Below are 19243 nucleotides of genomic sequence, written 5' to 3'. Positions count from 1 at the left end.
GTTGGTTAAATGATTTAATTGATTGTCTTAAAGGTAAAAAAAATAAATTGCAATCAATGTTCAGATAATTAATAACTTAGAGCTATGACAAAGTTTACCTGTGTTCAGCTTGGTCGTTAACTTTTGGAATCTGAATGGAGTAGTTGCTGGAAAACAGGAAAAGACACATAAGTCATGCTTTCAAGTAGGTTGTAGACGAAGGGGACAGATGTAGGGTAAGCAGTTCCGTGGGAAATTATGATGCCTGCCGTGAGGCTGCATCTTCCAAAAACGGCAGGGCAGGTATAACCCATGAAGTCTCGTCAGCATGGCTACCTAAATGTAAGGCCTAAACAAGGATGACACCAACAGGCAGGCTAATGTGCTGACAGGGAAGAGGAAGATTTTGTGGAACCCCTGACCCTCCATAAAGAAACTACAGACAGCTATGGAATGCTGAGATAGAAAATGGCCTTCCCCAGAGGCGATTCACCCAATTGGTTGTCAGGTTCCAAGTGGTCAGCCCTTAAATGACATGCTTATAAATTACATTATAGGGACTAAGCAGATTACATATTTAGGTGTGTGCATGTGTAACAATAATTAAAGGAAAAGAGGCCAGTGACCCTGAATTTGAGAGAGAGGAAGGCAGGGAAAGTAAATAGAAGGGTTAGAGGAAGAAAGGGAAATGATATAATTTAGCTTCAACTTTTATTTTTTATTTTTTATTTTTTTTTTTTTTTTTTTTTTTTGGTTTTTTGAGACAGGGTTTCTCTGCACTTTAGAGCCTGTCCTGGAGCTAGCTCTTGTAGATCAGGCTGGTCTCGAACTCACAGAGATCCGCCTGCCTCTGCCTCCCGAGTGCTGGGATTAAAGGCGTGCGCCACCACCGCCCGGCTAGCTTCAACTTTTAAAAATTGTGATTAAGTATAAAATACTGTGATGACAAAGTAGATTATATTACTATTTGCCCTTGCAGAGGACCCAGGTTTGCTTCCCAGCACCCACATGGTTTGAGGGGATTTGATGCCTTTTCCTAGCCTCCATGGGCACTGCATGCATGTGGTACACAATTACATGGAGGCAAAATCCCTAAAAGTAAAATAAATGGTGTCTGGAGTGGAATTATGAAAATAGATAATGAAAATATGGAAGATATAAAACAAAATAATGAAAAGAGAATTACCATATGCTTTTATTTTGATGTCTCCTCCAAAGATCATGGTGAAGGTCAATCCTCAGGGCAACAATACTGAGCGAAAGCAATACTGAGAGGTGATGGGGTCAGAGAGAACTCTGCTGTCATCACTGGATCAACTGCTTGCTACAGAGGGCCCTGGTTATCTCAGGAATATATTCCTCATGGGGATGAAATTGCCCCTAGATTTTTCTCTCTACTTTTCTGGTATGTGCTTGTCCTTCCAACAGGTTAAGATGTAGCAAGAGGTCCTCCCCAACCAAAGCCACACATATTGGACTTCTTAGGTTCTAAACCTATATGCCAAATAAATCTCTTAGTTTGGATTTATCCATCCATCCATCCATCCATCCATCCATCCATCCATCCATCCATCTACCCACCAACTATCTTGTGCATATGTGTGGCCCGTGCACAATTGTCATGACACACGTGTCAGGAGGAAGCTCTTGGAGTCTATTCTCTTCTATCACCTTGTGGAATTAGGGATTGGATTTAAGTCCTCTACTTGCTAAATCATCCCTTCTCATTATGAGCTATCCAGCCTGTAGTATTTTGCAGTAACAGCAGAAAATAGTCTAAGATGCAATGTAGCTGTTAAATCAATTACTCAGTATTATTGGATACTGATCATTATCATATTCTTTGGGTGGTTAAAGCAGTGGGAAAAAAAGTAGACATAGTTTCTGCCCTAATGAAATGGGTGATTTAGGAAAGAATATACAATGACTGAATGATTGAATGAATGGGTGAAGGTAGAAAGGAAAAATACAGAATGACAATAAGTGTTAAAGGAAAAGTGATAATATGAGAACAATATGGGGCAGTGGTGGACTGAGAGATGTGTAGGAAGCTAGTTAGGCCATGATGTTGGCCTGGGGACAGAGGAAACACCATTGTAACAAGGAGACAGAGGAAACACCACTGTAACAAGGAGAGATGAGGTCAAAGAATGACACAAACATCAAATTCATGGAGCAGGGCATCTCTGTGCAGACTAGGAATCGAGAAAATGGGAGTAACTGGTTGAAACCGCTGCATGGTGGGGAGATTGTAGTCTGAGGAGAGGCCTGAGAAGAGAAGCCTCTGAGGAGCAAGTTCAAGGAAATGTTAGGGGATGAGAGTCCTCTGTGGTCCTTGACATCACAGACTTTGTTCCAGGTAAGAGACTTCACACTCACATTCAGTTGCAATGGAAATCCTTTAAGGGATTTTGAGAAGGAAACAACTGATCAGATTTGCCTCAAAGAGACTTAGCTTGAAGAGTCTAGAAGCAGAGTGACCGGTGGAAATAATTCCAATGAGGGGTGACAGTCGGGGCTAGTTTACACTTACCAGGTGAGTAAATAGGACGGATTAAACTATACATACACCTAAAGCTTTGATTTTTGTCATTCTTTGTATCATTCCTTAAGTAATTAAGTATCAATACTTTTTAAGACTTGAGAGGTTTTTGTTTCTGGTTACCCCTCCCATCTTCTGCTAAATATTGTTCTAGATTCTCCCTCAAGCTGGATCCTCTCTCTCCACGTCCTAGCACAGCAGTTGAATCCCTGTGTGCAGCTCCAAAGAACATCTTTCTGCTGGTTCCTGCCCGTTTCTGCATCCTCTGCCCCTTCATCCTCCTGAGCATCATCTTTCTGCTGGTTCCTGCCCGTCTCTGCATCCACTGCCCCTTCATCCTCCTGAGCATCATCTTTCTGCTGGTTCCTGCCCATCTCTGCATCCTCTGCCTCTTCATTCTCCTGAGCATGTCGGTACAACTGGTTTTGGACCATTCAGAAGTGAGCAACGCATGTTCACTGATCTATACTGTACGTATCCATCTACTCCACACTGTGCCACAGAATCAGCCACCAGTCACGTGGTTCTCATGCTGAACATGTAAACGTCACCCTGTAAGTCTGCTTCTAACGTCACTCAACACATCACTAATTATTCCCTGCCTCTTAAGCAGCTCTAAGTCCTTAACTGTTTTAAAATATCTCCATGTACCCAGCACTAATGCGGACACCCAGAGCCCATTACGCTCTACTGAGTGCCTCCCACTGCTGCTGAGCTTCTGTGTCTGCCCACTGAAAACAGATGCCCTCTAACCTACCCTCCAAAATCACAAGTGTTTTTTTTTTAAACTGTAACACTGCATTCTACACAAAGCGGTAAACCAAGACATCTCTTTTTCTGAGAGTCTGTTAAAAATAGATCTTAACGAAAATACAGAAAGTTACAAGTGCCCCCCAAACTCCCACCAAGTTCTGAATGGTGGAGGTAAACACACATTTAGAAGAGGAAACTACCTAGTTAATGCCCGATGTAGGCTGCGGGGAAGGCCGTAGGAGAGCTCATTAAGGTTTGGACTCAGACACTGTAAGGAACAGGATGTACAGTTGGCTGAGAAAGACTCTTAGAGAATACGCACATGGGAACTGCCTTACCCACTCCCGCTTCTCAATCAACCTAATGCTAGGCTGTTATCCTGCGGGAAAAACTCAAGAGGGTTTTCTTCTAAGATAATTGAACCAATTTCCTTGGGAGAAGTTAGGAGCTTATACGGAAAAGTTTTTGACTGGTTGGTTTTCCTGGACATCAGATGCTGGCCTAAATACCCACAGACATGAGGCTCCCTGACAAATTTGCATCACATGCCGAAGTGTGTGGATAGGAAGAACCACAAAATATTTTTTTTGGTGGGGAGTTGTTTAAGCTCTACTGAGAAAGACTAATAAAGTGCATAAAGTATGAAAGATATTTCAAGAGACTAGAAGGTCATTTTTTAAAAATTATAATTTGTTTTATTTTGGTAAACATTGCCTTCATAAAAGTTAAGAAAGTTTAAAAATAATGACAAATAATCTTGAGCTCTAAACATCATTCCAATTTTCTAAAAGAAAGAATAATCAGAGGCTAAGTTCATAAAATATCATAAAACAGAGAATCAAAGTTTTTGAAAAAATGGAGTGAAAGAAGAGAGACAATAATATCCCCTAGAGGAATAAGCTATCTCCCCAGGAAATCTAGTTTCCATCCCAGAATTCAGGGAAGAAGGATGGAGTGACATGCATTATAAAATAACATTCAGGAGGGAAGGCACATACATATGTTCAGATATAAAGTGAGTGCATGGAATAAGAAACAGTCTAAGATATATGCAGATAGAATTGTATAATTTTAGATTATGAAGAATAAAAATTTTATGATGTGAAAAATCGGATGTCTTAAGTTGTTAAAAAAAAAAAAGGAGGTCACCAACAGAGAAATCAGAACCATTGTGGATATAGCTTTGTCAACAAGATTAGACATTCAAAGTTATCAGTACAGTGTCTTTAGATGTATAGAAGGAAAAAATTTAAATCTAAATTCGAGAACCAACTAATCTATCAACCAAGTGCAGAGCCAAATAGGGTATTCAGAAAACTTCAAGCATCAAACACTGTTGTCTTGTATTTACCTGTTATTATGCTATTATGTTATTAAGAATGAACCTCAGTGTAGGGATTTAACTAGGCTGAAGCGCTAAGCCCCAAACCAACTGATTCAATATTGTTGAACAGTGAAATCAAGGTTAACAGCTGAGCACTAGGTTCAGAAAGCAACCAATCAGAACCAAAGTGGAAGGAGGGCAGGCCTGGGAAAGAACACAGAAAAAAAAAAAATCAAATGGAATGGGTTAAATAGAGGGAAATGTGGAAAACTTGGGTGTTTGATAAAGCTATTTTTTAAAAGGCTATTAGAAAATTCTAGAAAGATAAAGGCTGTAGAAGAAAGTCATGGCCAAATATTATGAAACAATCCAAATAGAGATAGAAGTTAAGGGACTTCAAAGAATGTTCCGGATTCCTACAGTCACTAATGATCTGGAAGACGTCAGAGAGATGAAGAAGGCATATGTTCATGTTCACACAAAGAGAGCACACATAATCAGAAACTCCAGGAAAACTGAAGATGGATCTGGGACCATGAATGGAAAAATTGAAGCTATTGATAGAATACAAGAAAGAGGAATCTACTTGAATCTGATATTCTTTGAATGGTTTACTTATAATGTATATTTTATGTGTCACTATTTCTTAATACTTGATTCATCAAAAATATCAAAAAAAATAGTGGAGACACTTTATTGATTTCAACATTTAGAAAGTTAAAACAAAATGATAACAACAACTAATTCAAAACATAAAATGGAAGCATTGGAAAACTCTAGATGACATAAAGGACGGTTGGTAGGCAGAGAAGTGGAAATGGGAGGGCAAAGAGGAAAAGAAGTGATACTATGGGCATCAGTGATATTTTAACTTGGCCCTGGGTACCAGCTTCTGGCTTTTGTTTCGTGGTTAGATCATGAGGGTTGATGTTTCTGATACTCTTGGTTATTTTGTCATGTTGAGAAGATGGATATTAGCTGGACAGTGGTGGCGCACACCTTTAATCCCAGCACTCAGGAGGAGGCAGAGGCGGATAGATCTCTGTGAGTTCGAGGTCAGTCTGGTCTACAAGAGCTAGTTCCAGGACAGACTCCAAAGCTGCAGCAAAACTTTGTCTCAAAAAACCATACAGAGAGAAAGAGAGAGAGAGAAGAAGAAGGAGAAGGAGAAGGAGAAGGAGAAGAAGAAGGATATTGTAGTTTCTATCACATGAATGTAAACAAGAAGCTGTAAGACCAGCAAGGGCTTCCCCTTAACTAGGCTTTGCCTTTATGTTAAGTCTCACAGGACAGATAATGATTCCCTGCCTACACTTGGATCAGTCACCATCTAATGGAATTTGATTAATACCTTTGTGCCTAACATAGGTTTAAGTCTATCAGTTTATAGTTCAGGGTATCTCTATACCTGCACCAACTGGAGTTGGAGTGGTAGTCTGGGGAGAAACAGATGCTGAATTGCAAACTAGTATGGTAGTTCCACTGTGTCCTGAATGTTTGTGTCATCTTTTACCTTGTTTCACCTGGCCTCTGTCTCAGGCTGATCTGCTGAAAATCGAGGTTGGTCAAGATATTGTAAACACGGAGATTTAGTGGAAGAATTGTCAGGGGAGATTTCCATTGGTCGAGCATTAGGCCTTTTGGAGCTTCAGTTATTAAGTTACTCGACTGGCAGACACAATTGCTGACTTTGGGCAGAGCTAGAAGTAACTATGAATTAGTGGATTAGCGACTGTGCATAAGCTGTTTTTAAAGGATCAGTTTCTCCAGGCCTGAAACTGAGATTAGAGGGTATGATTATGAAGCAAAACACACTTTTGGTGCCATGATTCATATCCTCAAATTGAATCTATAACTTAATACAAATGTATCTTTTTTTATAAAATATTTCCTGAATACCATATTCTGTAATTTCAGTTGTCCTAAGGTGTTGTGTGTTAAAGGTTTAGGTCTTGGGGTAGAATATTAGGCTATCACAGAACCCTTATGGTAGTGAGGTCTTATGGGAGATCCTTAGCCCATTAATGTTGTGTCCAAAATGGGGACTGTGGAACTCCATCCTCGTTCTCTTTTTCCCTTTGTTACTTGGTTAGTGAGGTGACATTGCTATCACACACATTTATGCTATGATAAAAGATCCAGAGCAAGGGAGCAACTGATCATGGACCAGAATCTGGGAGATGATGAGCCAACCTAAACCTTTTATCTTCATAGGCTAATCATCTTGGCCACTTCATTGTCATGCTGCAAAACAGACAAACACACTGTGCAAGGTGATATTATAAATAAAGGTTAAGTTTATAGTTTTAGTGCTTTTGTGTATCTGGGACAGGAAGCTTACCTCTCCTATTAAGATGATGCAGTGGGACACTTGGACTTGTTTACAGAGCTCCACAGAGGATAGTATCAGCATTTTCTTCGAGTATAATACTTAATAAATCAGTCACTTTAAAGACTCGCAGCAGCTAAAATAATTTAGAAGGAGTTAGGTACAGAGGTCGTGCATGGACGCTTCGGAGTCCCTCTATAATCCCAGCTTCGCAAGCTGCTCTGAGGGTTTCTTTCTCTATTTATTTATTTACTTAGTGTTAGGGATGAACCTGGACCTCATGTTTGCTATGAAGGCCTGTAAGAATCAGCTATTCTTTTGTGTCTGAAGGTGGTATCAGTGTGGATCTATCTCTTAAGACAGTTACAATAAAGAAGGGAAAACACACACGTGAGAATTCAGTAGAAAGCAAATCAAAAGGCACATTTCTTCAGTTTTGATTTTAGAAATCCAAAACATAACATGCATAGAACTTAGGATAATTTTTTTCATGTGTTTGATCCAATATAAATTTCAAGATAAGTTCTGTTACGATTTTCATGCAGAATTTCAAACACACTTTTGAACAAACTGTTTTCAAGTGTTTGGAAATCTTTTAGTGTGATTGTAGAAACAATAGGCTCACCATAAACCTCACTCATTTGTTAAAGTATAGCCCCTGAAAAACCTCCACTTGCCAATTACGTATTGCATGAGTACTTATGTGGTCTTGTTCTGGGGTACGCAAAGTTACAGGTTTGTTGTAAATACTAATTTATCCTCAGAATACTCCAATAAGAGGTGTGTTGTCTCTATCCATTTTATACACAAAGCAGCTCAAAGACAGAGAAGGTCAGGAGCTTGCCCAAGGTCCTTTAGAACTACGTGACTCTTCCCATCAATCCCTCATGACCCAGGGCTTCACTTCCTATATAAATGGCTACTGAAATCACAAATGAGTCCATTCCTAGGAACTTCCTTGAGCCACATCTACAGCCAAGTTCATTAACCTCCCTCAGAAGAGTGTTCCCTATCCAGTTCCCACTTGCTTAAATTCGGGGTACCTCTAAAAGCCCATTACATCACCAAAGCTCCCTGTGGGAGCATCTAAATTACATTAGCAACTGCTTCAGTTCAGTTTTTCCTTCCACTCAAGCCCGTTCTTCTCTCACAAGAGTAGCTTCCTAGAGCACAGGCTTCCTGCTAGTCTCATGTAAGACTGTCACATAGGTAGTAAGTGGCAGCGATAGCTCCCAAATCGGGCTGTGGGGCTGGCATTCTTTTTTTTTTTTTTGTTTTTTTTTTTTTTGTTTTTTGTTTTGTTTTGTTTTTGTTTTTCGAGACAGGGTTTCTCTGTAGCTTTGGAGCCTGTCCTGGAACTAGCTCTTGTAGACCAGGCTGGTCTCGAACTCACAGAGATCCGCCTGCCTCTGCCTCCCGAGTGCTGGGATTAAAGGCGTGCGCCACCACCGCCTGGCTGGGGCTGGCATTCTTAATACTACCCTATACCACACTACCCTACACTTTAAAGCTGTGTAAGATGTCATGCCTGTAATCCCAGCACTCAAGAGGATGAGGTAGGAAGATCATACATAGAAAGACTCCTGTCAATAATAATGATGATGATGTTAAATATTGTAGAAAGGAAAAGCTTTCACTTTAAAAATTGTATGAAACATATATTTTTTTAGCAATCTGCTCTACTGGCCCAGGTTAATGAATGAAGATGTTATCATAATTGTTCCTTTATTTGCAAATTCCTCTGAGATGTTTTTGAACTCTGTTTTGTCTTTGATCCATTACAGTAACAAGTCAACATGCTCTATAAGTGGCTGATGGGCTGAAATGATAAATTTACCCCTTTAATGGTATTGTAAAAAATAAAAAAAAAACAGAGGAAGTGATTATTAATATATGTTTCTTCTGAGACATTCAATGCTTCTGAGTTTTTGAGACCATAAAAAGTATCTTCAGTTTCCTGTTCAAAACAACTACAAGCATTAACATGGCATTACTAATCTCAGAGTTATTAGGTGACTTCCTGTGCAATTCTAGAATATTCTCTCATCCCAAACCCAAGTACAAAGCCACTAGCCACTCTCAGATGTCTGTTCTAAACACTCCAGCACTACCTCTTTGACACCAGGAAACCACGAGGAAAAAAGAGAAAGCCTCACTCTTATAACACTGTATCTTACTTAGGGTTCATTATTTCAGCCTGGCGGAGTCACTCACCTCCCTAGCCAGTACCCAAAACAACAGTTTGATGGGGACAATAATACATGAAAAATGTGCAGAGCTGGGGGGCTGTATTTCAAAAAAATCAATAGCAAAGCTCCAATGGGTATAGAAAAGACACACTAATCAATTCAGACAAAATTATGTGGAGGTAACAGACTTCAAGAACTCCCAAGTCCCTAACAACAAACATTCACTTCTGATATATGAAACAAGTCCTTTACAGTTGCCCGCAGCTCTCTGCTATGGCATCTTTGCTCTGAGTTCCAGTTTATGGGGTATGTACATTAGAAGGTAGCTGAAGTCATGAGAAAACCTCCGACGTCCATCCATAGCTCCACTCAGGTTTCAACATGCGGTGCAAATCACATGATCGTGTCTGAGGTCAATAGAAAGGAGGCATAATCCTGCTTCAGGGAAGACATATGTGTGAGGACTAATGATTAGTTTCCATTTTTTTAAAAATAAAACTGACCAAAATTTAGTCGCCATGTTTTTAAAAATAAATATTGGCTGTCTTCTACACATAAAATATACCTACTTCTTTTACCAGAGACAAAAGAAAGTCCAAAGTACAAGGATAGCATCAGGATAAAGGTATATGGCTTGGAGACAATCTTTAGTGGTGAGGGCTGGTCGTGCAGCTCCATTCCTGCAGCACAGCGGAGACATCACCCCACCACTTCAAGCCTCCATCCAGCCTGTCAGAGCCACTGTATCATTTACCATCAAAGACAACCCAGTGTCCCATTCCCAGTATTCCAGAGTCTCTGCTAATGTAGCCATACTTTCTAGAATAGAGTTGGTGAGGGCCCTGGCATCCTAAAGAATCAGGACCTCCAGTCAGCTGTGACACCTCCTTGTCGATCCAGGTCGCCAATAGAAATGGCAAATGAATCTGCATCAGTCTCGTGTATTAGGTGCCGCAGTGCTTTTGCAAAACCCTAAACCCAGGAACCTAACACTAAAACAGCTCTGGAAACCGTGTCCTGGATCTCCCTGCTGTTGTGGCTGCTGTGCGACTGTAAGCCATGTTAGACAGAGCAAAGGGAAACACCTCTTCTGTGAGACTTCTCCTTCGATGAGGAGCAGACTGGGAGGATCCCTAAGCTGTTAGGGAGGATGTAAGTGGGAATGGAAAGGGAACAGGGGGAGAGGAGGGAGGGGAAAATTGTTGGTATGTAAAATAAAAGGGGGAAAAGGTTATTTAAATAAAAAAAAGAAAAGAAAAAAGAAAGAAAAAGGAAATCGCCCCACTAGAAAATTCAAAGGAAAGCCTTACAAGTAGAATGAATGGTACTGGAGAGATGGCTCAGCAATTTGATGGGATTTAGAATCACTATGGAAACACATCTCTGGGCACATCTGTGGGAGACTTGCCAGATTAAGTTAATAGGTTCAGGTGGGAAGACACACCCTAATATGTGGGCAGTACCATTCCACCAGCTGGGCTTTCAGACTGTCTGGCAAGGAGAGAGCTAGGTAAGCCCTGACATCTATTACTCTCTGCTTCCTGACTCCAGACACAGTGACCAGCTGCCTCAGGCTTCTGTTGCTGTGGCTTCTTTGCTGTGATATGGCCTCAAACTGTGAGCAAAAGGAAACCCTTCCTTTTTTAGGCACTTTGACAAGTTTTTTTTTCCCCCATAGCAACTGGAAAATGAGTATATATCATTGTGGCATTACATATAATGGCTGGTATATGAAAACCACCAAAATGTCTGTCCTAAGTATACATACACAATTAAATTGAGTGTTAAAAAGGGAAAGAGCAAAAAAATAAGATAAAATAAAAAAGAAAGAAAGAAAAAAAAGAAAGAAAGAAAACCCACAAATTTATTTTAAATTCACTCGCCAACATTTATAGAAGTTTTATAATTTTAGGTCATTTATTTAGCCCTATTTTCTATTTTATAAGTTATGCACATGGCATAAGAAAGACACAAATTCCATTAGTCTCCCGTTGATCCACAATTGTCCCAACAGCTGACAGGAAAAGAGAGACTATCCTTCCTCCACAGAACTGCCTTGCGTGTGCTCTGGAAACTGACAGCATATGTGTGTGTCTTTCTGGGCGCTATTCATTCCAACTGCTCTCTTTGTCTGTCTTGACCCAATCACCCACTGTCTTGATTTCTATTGCTTTAGAATCAGTCTTCACACCAGGCAGTCCGTTAGCTCTGTTCTTTTCACAAATTACCTTGGCACTGAATTTCAAGATGCCTTTTGGGAATTAACATCTTAATTCCTAAAAGTAATTGCTGAGATTTTTAAAATTAAAGTCATATAAAATCTACAGATCAGATAATAATTATATTCTTCCTAGTTGCTCATCTAACATAAATTCATGTGTGCCACGGCACATGCACTGGGATGCTCAGATAAGTATTGTTTATAGCGATCCCCAATTGGAAATAAAATAAATGCCCAAGAATATAAACAGAGAAATAAATAGAGAAATGGAAATGAATTGATAAGGACATGCATCTGTGGAATGAATGAATGAATGAATCTCTCAAATTTCATGCCTAAAGAAGCTAGTTATATAAATAATATATTCAGCACACATGCTTATATAAATTCTAAGACAGGAAAAATAAACTTTAAATTTTGGGAATAAATATGCAGTGTGTATCATGATAAGAAGAGCCTTAAAAATAGGAATGTGTTTGTCCCTAGAACAAAGGGAAAGGAATATAAGTCTGTGGCTTCTTCCTATGGTGCTGATCCTTTCCATTTCTTAACCTCAGTGGAAGATAGAATAGTTTTTTTTAATGTTTTTTTCTATATATGCTCGTGTCTTTGTGTAAATGTTAAACGTATTCTTTATGTTTGATATAATCCTCAAGGAAAAAGTGGGAGGAAATTGTTACTACAAGTTTATAGGTACATGGTTTACATGTTGGTGGTACTGACTACTGCCAGGTAGACTGAGCCAACTGAGTTGGGACATCAACTCTCAGGACCAGGGGCACTTTTATGTGGCCAATGCATCCAAGGACAAGAGCTTAGATTAGTTGACAGTCCTCCCTGGGACAAGCGAAAGTGAGCTGACATCTTCCACTTTTCAGAGTGTTTCTTTTAATTCCCTTGTTCTTAATTGAAGATCATCATTGTCAGCTCAGGTGCCTCCTTCCAAACTTTCCTGCTGAACTTCCCTGGAGCATAAACGCCCAGTCTTGTCCTTGTGGGGGAGGAATAATTTCCCGAGTATATGTGGCGTGGGAGGGGAGCTAGACATCTTTTTACAGAAGTTTTTCTCTCCACGGTCCTCTCTTTGACCTACCTGCATGCCTGCTTTCAGAACTACTTTGTGCCATCTCCTCAGACTTCCTGAGGTTCTGTGGGCACCACTTGTCTTGCTTCTCAGTATCTACAATCACTGCTTTTACTTTGTTCTTCTTGCTTTTTTCAGTCTGTTGAGTCACTTTCCAGTTGGCTGACTGCTTTCTTGCTTCTGTTCATTTTAATGGCTACCTCTTTGTTCATTTTTGTATTTTGTGGTAGCATTTTAACATGCTAATTTTTTTTTTAAAAAAAATCATGCTCAATGCCAACAAATTAGCTTTTAAACACTATTCTCCAACAAAAGGGAACAGGTAAGAAAATAGTTTGAACATAGGACTGGTTCATGAAACAAGATGTTCCTAAATCATCCCGTAGTGCCCAAATGACATTGGTAAAATGAATGAAACACATAGCACAGGTACAAACCAAACCTAAAGAGTTTCCATTGGCCAAAACTGGGAGATCGGGAATAATCAAATAAAGAGTAATGGATAGTGTCAAATAGATACACATGAGATCAAGTTATATAAATAAATGATTGGATAGAAAAAGACTAAACCTTTGCAAAAGTATTCTAAATAACATAAGTAGCTGTCTCTCCACCTAGGAAGCAAATAACACACGTCCCTGTGTGTGCCCCCAGATAGAATATGAAAGGTAAGATTAATACGCTTTTATATCTATCATAAACCAGTTACTGAGGTAATACCAATAAGTGCCCTTGATTGCATGCTCTGAACAACATGCAACTATGATGTTTGCCCCTAAATCTACAACTCTAATTTAATCAAAATTTAAAGAAAATTTAAATCAACTCATTATTTTACAAGCTACCTGTTAGATTTGTGTTTTTTTTTTTTTTTATGGTATTGGAGATTGAACCTAGGCTCTCAGGAGTGCTAGACATGCTTTACCACTGAATCACCTTCCCAGCCTATTTTGGTCTTATTGTGTCTGTGTGTTCCTGCAAAATTTGCACTATTGAAACCTATCTCTATGAATGCACATCTTTAGCTATAGTATTTGGAAGGCCTGAGGGAGCTTGCTGGCTTCTACCACATGAGGATGCACAGATGCTACCTATGAAAAAGGGGGCAGTCTCTAAACAGCACCCACTCTCCTGGTGTCTTTTTCTTGGACTTCACAGCCAAAAGATAAGAACTTTATTTCTCACTTATAAATTACTTGATTTAAGATGTTTTGTTATAGCAGCTCAAACAGACTATGAAATATCCTGTGATCAGGACTCTTACATACTTTCTGAGCTGTGAAAAACAAGATGACACTGAGAAATTGCCATAAATTGAAAGATACCAAGGACGGTGTGCTAAATGCAGTGGGATATCCTGAATCAGATTCCAGAATGTAAAGATTCTAGTGTAAGATGTGGGGAGATGCAAATAATTCTGGTTGTTTAACAGAAAATGATAATTTCTGAGTTCTGACAACCATGCCTAGTCCTAAACCTAAGGAGAACTGGGGACTCTAATTTCTACTTTTATAGTTTCTCTTGTAAATCTAAAACTTTAACACTTACTGGGAAAATCTCTGTGATAAAGCTATAAGTGGGGACAATTTCTCCACTGTTGTGGGATGTTTGTATACTGTGGGAAGATGTATTGCTGTGGTTGGTGTAATAAAAAGCTGAATGACTAATAACTAGGCAGGATGTAGAAGCAGAACTTCTGGGCAGAGAGAACTCTGGGAAGAAGAAAGGTGGAGTCATCAGCCAGGACAGAGATGAGGTAATGCCACGTGGCAGACTGTAGAGTAATATATATGGGGTAATTTAAGTTATATGAGCTAGTTAAGAACAAGCCTAGGCTAAGGCAAAGTTTTCATGATTTGTATTAAGACTCTGTGTTATTATTATGTGCTGGAGCTCCTGAAGAGAAAGTATTATTACACACGGAGACTCAAATATCCACATAGGTCCAAGAGAGTGGTCTCTCAGGTAGACTCAGCATACAGAAGTACAGCTCTTTTAAGAGGCCCTGTTGTGCAGCTAAGCACTTGAACAGCTGACACTGAGTACAAACCCCTGCTGTAGGCAGACACAACAAATCCCAAGAGCTGGGGCAGGTAAATGTAAAGGCCTGAAAATGTGAGTCCATTTCCACGCTGACCAAAGGTCAGAGAATTGGAACTCACCTCTATTTCTTCAAGGTTATTGTTTTTCTACTTCAAAAGGTCCCACCTAGATTTAGACCAGAGAGTTCTGCTCTCTCAAGGTTATTGTCAACAGGTGTAGCTAATATCCAGACCTTGTATTTCAGGAATAGAGAAGTAGATTTGTTCCTACCTCAAACAGAAGTCTAAGGATCCGACTAAGGATCCAGTTACTTTCTGGAGATAACATTGGATTCTACCCAGGGAGTGGTTTGCCTACAGAATGTTTTGGTCTAGGGCGTGAGTGTGACTGTTTTGTTCTAACAACAGAATGTTTAACTATGGATGTAACCCACGACCTTCAATTGATATATGTATCATACCTTGTATCACGTGAATGCAGTTTTTTGTCTTACTCCTACTTTTTGGGATCAGGAGTATTAAAAGCAATTGGAAATTAAATGCAGATGAATTTGAGTACTCACTGTAATTCCCTCCCAATACTATCCTATATGTTTCTCCATTTTATTATTTTCTTTCTCATCTTTATATTCATTACTAATATTTTCTAAACTTCCCACGCCTCTACCCTGTCAAGAGATATTTTTGTCGAGGCTGATCCCCAATAGATAAATGCTTCTCTGGGCTGGTACCCACTGAGCCTAGGCTTTCACAGAACTGAGGGGGTGGAGCCAGCTGCCAGCTTTCCATTTGCTAAGCTGAGCCATGCCGTAGTAGCCTAGCAGTTTGAGATTTGGCTCAGGCAGTCAAAGGAGGATGCAGTCACACAGAAATTCAGGTCTAGACCACAAAAACCTATGTACAGGTATAATAAGCTTAAAATGGCCTTAGATGCTGAAGAAAGAAAAGAAAATTGGTATAGACAGTCATAGGAAAATAGTTTGAAAATAATAAAGTAAAAGTCTTTAAAGAGAGGAAGTTAAGTAATATTAAAAGAATAAGCCATGTAAGGGTGAGAAAAACCATAACACAGGGTGTGTGGATCATATATGATACTTTGTTAACTTTAACTATTTTAAAATAAATAAGCAAAACCCAATAGCTGTTGAGAGACATTGCACCATGGAAACTGCTAAATTAAATCATCTTATATATTGTAAGACTGTCTCAAGTTCAAAATGGAAGTCGGACAATATGTTGCATTGAGGAAGAGGTTTTGCTTTTGTTTCCACAGGAAACAAAAAAGCTATGGATTTTTTTCAAAATTAATAAAGACCAGATTTGATTTGGGGAGACATCCTGAAATTCATAGCTATAGACATGAATAAAGAACTCCCCACCCAAACCCTAAAAGACAGGTAACATATAAGCTGATCCCTCTCCATGGGAACAACTCTAATACTGGATGAGACTGGACAAATCTTGTTGGCTACAGAGTCCTCATGACAGTTTGGTTCAATAGTCCTAATTGACTTATGAATTTGGCAAATATCTTTTATGTGCTTAAACATAGAATAAAAAGAATCATCCTTAGCTGACATATGCAGCATACCACATATTCCATACTCATGTTAATGCAAATATATATGTTGCCTTTATAAGTCTGTGTTTTCAGAAAAAAAGGACCAGACACTAATGAAAACAAGTAGCCCAGGTGATCCAGCCTCTCAAAATGTCTCTATTGAAGTTTCTTCAAAATTCTACATACAGAACAGCTTCAAAGCCGCTAGCCTCATAGATGACTCCGGCCAGGACTTCATATAGCTGAGGTGGTCCAGCCTCATAGATGACTCCGGCCAGAACTTCATATAAGTCATGCACTTTCCCATCACATAGAAACTAAACAAACGATACAGCTATTTCTCCCAGGACTTGACCATTATCCAAATTTTCTCTGAGTCCCCTAAAGATTTCCTTGACCCCAAACAACAGGAAGCAGTCTAGAAAAAATGATACCTACATTCCCAAGAGGTGGGGTGGATGGGTTTTGGTCACTTTGTGGGTTATGGATGTTCATCATTGTTTAGGGCAGGAGGGTTAGTTACAAGTTTTTATTGGCCATGGTAAAAAGAAAATCCTAAACAAAGGTGACTGGATTCAAAGATCTCTTTCTGAAAAGAAAAGGGAGGATATGAAAATGGGGGTATAGAAATGATAGGATAAAATGTTAAATCACTGAATATACTTTTAAACTAACAAACAACTATTAATCTCAAATGTTTTACATTGATATGGATTTTTCATATTGATACAAATTTAATATTAATTTTGTTATACTGTATTTATGTTTCCACTCTTGTTTAAGATATAATACCTATATGGCTAATTTAACAATGTAATATAAATTTCTAGTCTTTGAAAGTTACTATTATAAACTATTTAGGATAATTAAGAAATACAGGTTAGTAATTAGTCATCTATAGCAATCAAACTTGCAGTCAGATATATTTTCAAGATCAAACAGAGGTATATTTTAGGTATAGAGATGCTCTTCAAACAGGTCAGAGACCTACAGAATATGGCATTTAATAAGGCCTTTCACAACAGTGAGACACATCTGTTCCTGGCAGTACCAATTTACTTCAAAACAGATGATGGGCATTGAAGAATCTCTATATGGAGTTTGCTTTTATTTGTGACAAAGCTAACCACTGGGCAAGAAACTGTCTTTGCCTCAACTGCTGACAGTATGCTGCCCAAACTCGACAAGCAGTACACAAAAGGAAAGTGACTGCCAAACTTTGCTAAGACAAGGTGGGACAGGACTCCTGTTTCACAGAAGGTCTATCAGATATTCTAGGCCTATAGGCCAAAGATGGATGGTCTAACATTGCAGAGGAATCTTGAATGACTGTCCAGACAACCAGAAGTCATTGTCATTTCTATAATTTCAGAAGTTGTTTGCTCTGCACTTCCTGTTTATTCAGGTAATATTTTATCTTTCTTGGGTCTCTGATGGGATTTGAAGACTAGATAGTTATACCATTTTTATTACAAAATTAAAAAAAGAAACTTACAAAAGAGATGTAACATTTATAAAGGCTGAGAGACAAATGCTTAAATTGTTTATCTAAGAAAATGTTTTAAAGTCCAAAAGGATATTTTTAGGCTGGTAATACAAGATATGATAAACAACAGTTTAGGTATAAAACCTTGGATTACTCAAGATAGGATAAATAATAAAGTATTTACTCCAAAATTGCCAAATACAAATAGACTAGACAATATATATATATATATATATGCATATATATATACACATATATATGTATATATATGAATATAATTCTTACCTGATATTATTAATATCAGGTAATATATATGATACGTAATTGTTATGGTAAAAATAAAATGCTGCAGGTCCCCCTGTGGTAGCAGTGGGCAGCAAGCCCTGAGACCACTGCATGCTATGAAGGCAGCCAGTCCCAGGCAGGGAACGCCCCGAGTGGCCCGCACACCATGAGGGACAGTGTGTGCCAGGCAGGGAGACACGTGACAGGTAAGAGACTTTGGCAGGGTAGCCAGTCCCTTGAGGAGCTGCAACCATGGTGGGTGAGAGACAGACGGATAGGCACGCCAGAGGCATGCAATGCAGAGTGAGGTCAGATATTTATTTAGTGGGTATGGAAGGGAAGGGGAAAGGGAGGGAGAAGGGGGATGAAGAAAGAAACACACATACACACACACACACAGAGAGAGGAGAGGGAGGAGTAACAGCAGCAGCTACCTCTTTGCTAGAGAGACAGAAAAGAAGGGACTCAGGCTGGACTGGATGGAGAAGGGAGTGGGTGGGGCTTGTCTCTTAAAGGGACAGGACAGACTGTTCTAGTAATTATAAATAGTTTTACTGTTTTAGAGTTAACCCTTTTCTTTTTATTTAGACAAAAAGGGGAAATGTTGTGAGATATTTGTACACTGTGTGAAGATGTGTTGATGTAATTGGTGTAATAAAAGCTGAGCAGCTAATAGCTAGGCAGGAGGTATAGGTGGAACTTCTGGGCAGACAGAACTCTGGGAAGAAGAAAGGCAGAGTCATCAGCCAGACTTGGAGGAAGCAGGATGAGCAGTACAGAGATGCAGTAATGCCACATGGCAGAATGTAGATTAATATAAATGGGTAAATTTAAGTTATAAGATCTAGTTGATGGAGAAAATGACAGAGCCCCACATTGGAGCACTGAGCTCTCAAGGTCCTGATGAGGAACAAAAGGAGGGAGATTATGAGCAAGGAAGTCAGGACCGTGAGGGGTGCGTTCACCCATTGAGACGGTGGGACAGAACTAATGGGAGACCACCAAGTCCAGTTGGAATGGGACTGATGGAACAGGCGACCAAACCGGACTCTCTGAATGTGGCTGACGGTGGAGGAGGACTGAGAAACCAAGGACAATGGCTATGGGCTTGGACTCTACAGCATGGACGGGCTCACTGTGAGCCTTGTCAGTTTGGTTGCTCACCTTCCTGGACTTAGGGGGAGTTGGGAGGACCTTGGACTTAACATAGTGAAGGGAACCCTGATGGCTCTTTGGCCTAGAGAGGGAAGGAGTGGGGGTATGAGTGAAAGGGAGGGGAGGGAAGGGGGAGGAGGAGGGGAGGAGATGGAAATTTTTAATAAAAAATGAGAAAAAAAAGATCTAGTTGAGAACAAGCGTAGGCCAATTTCATAATTAATGAGTCTCTGTGTCATTATTTGTGTGCTGGTGGTCCTGATGAGAAAATACTGCTGTAGTAAACTCATACT

Source organism: Arvicola amphibius, chromosome 1 (genome assembly GCF_903992535.2).
Source record: "Arvicola amphibius chromosome 1, mArvAmp1.2, whole genome shotgun sequence".
Classification (NCBI taxonomy): Eukaryota; Metazoa; Chordata; class Mammalia; order Rodentia; family Cricetidae; genus Arvicola; species Arvicola amphibius.
This window is presented reverse-complemented; position numbering follows the sequence as displayed.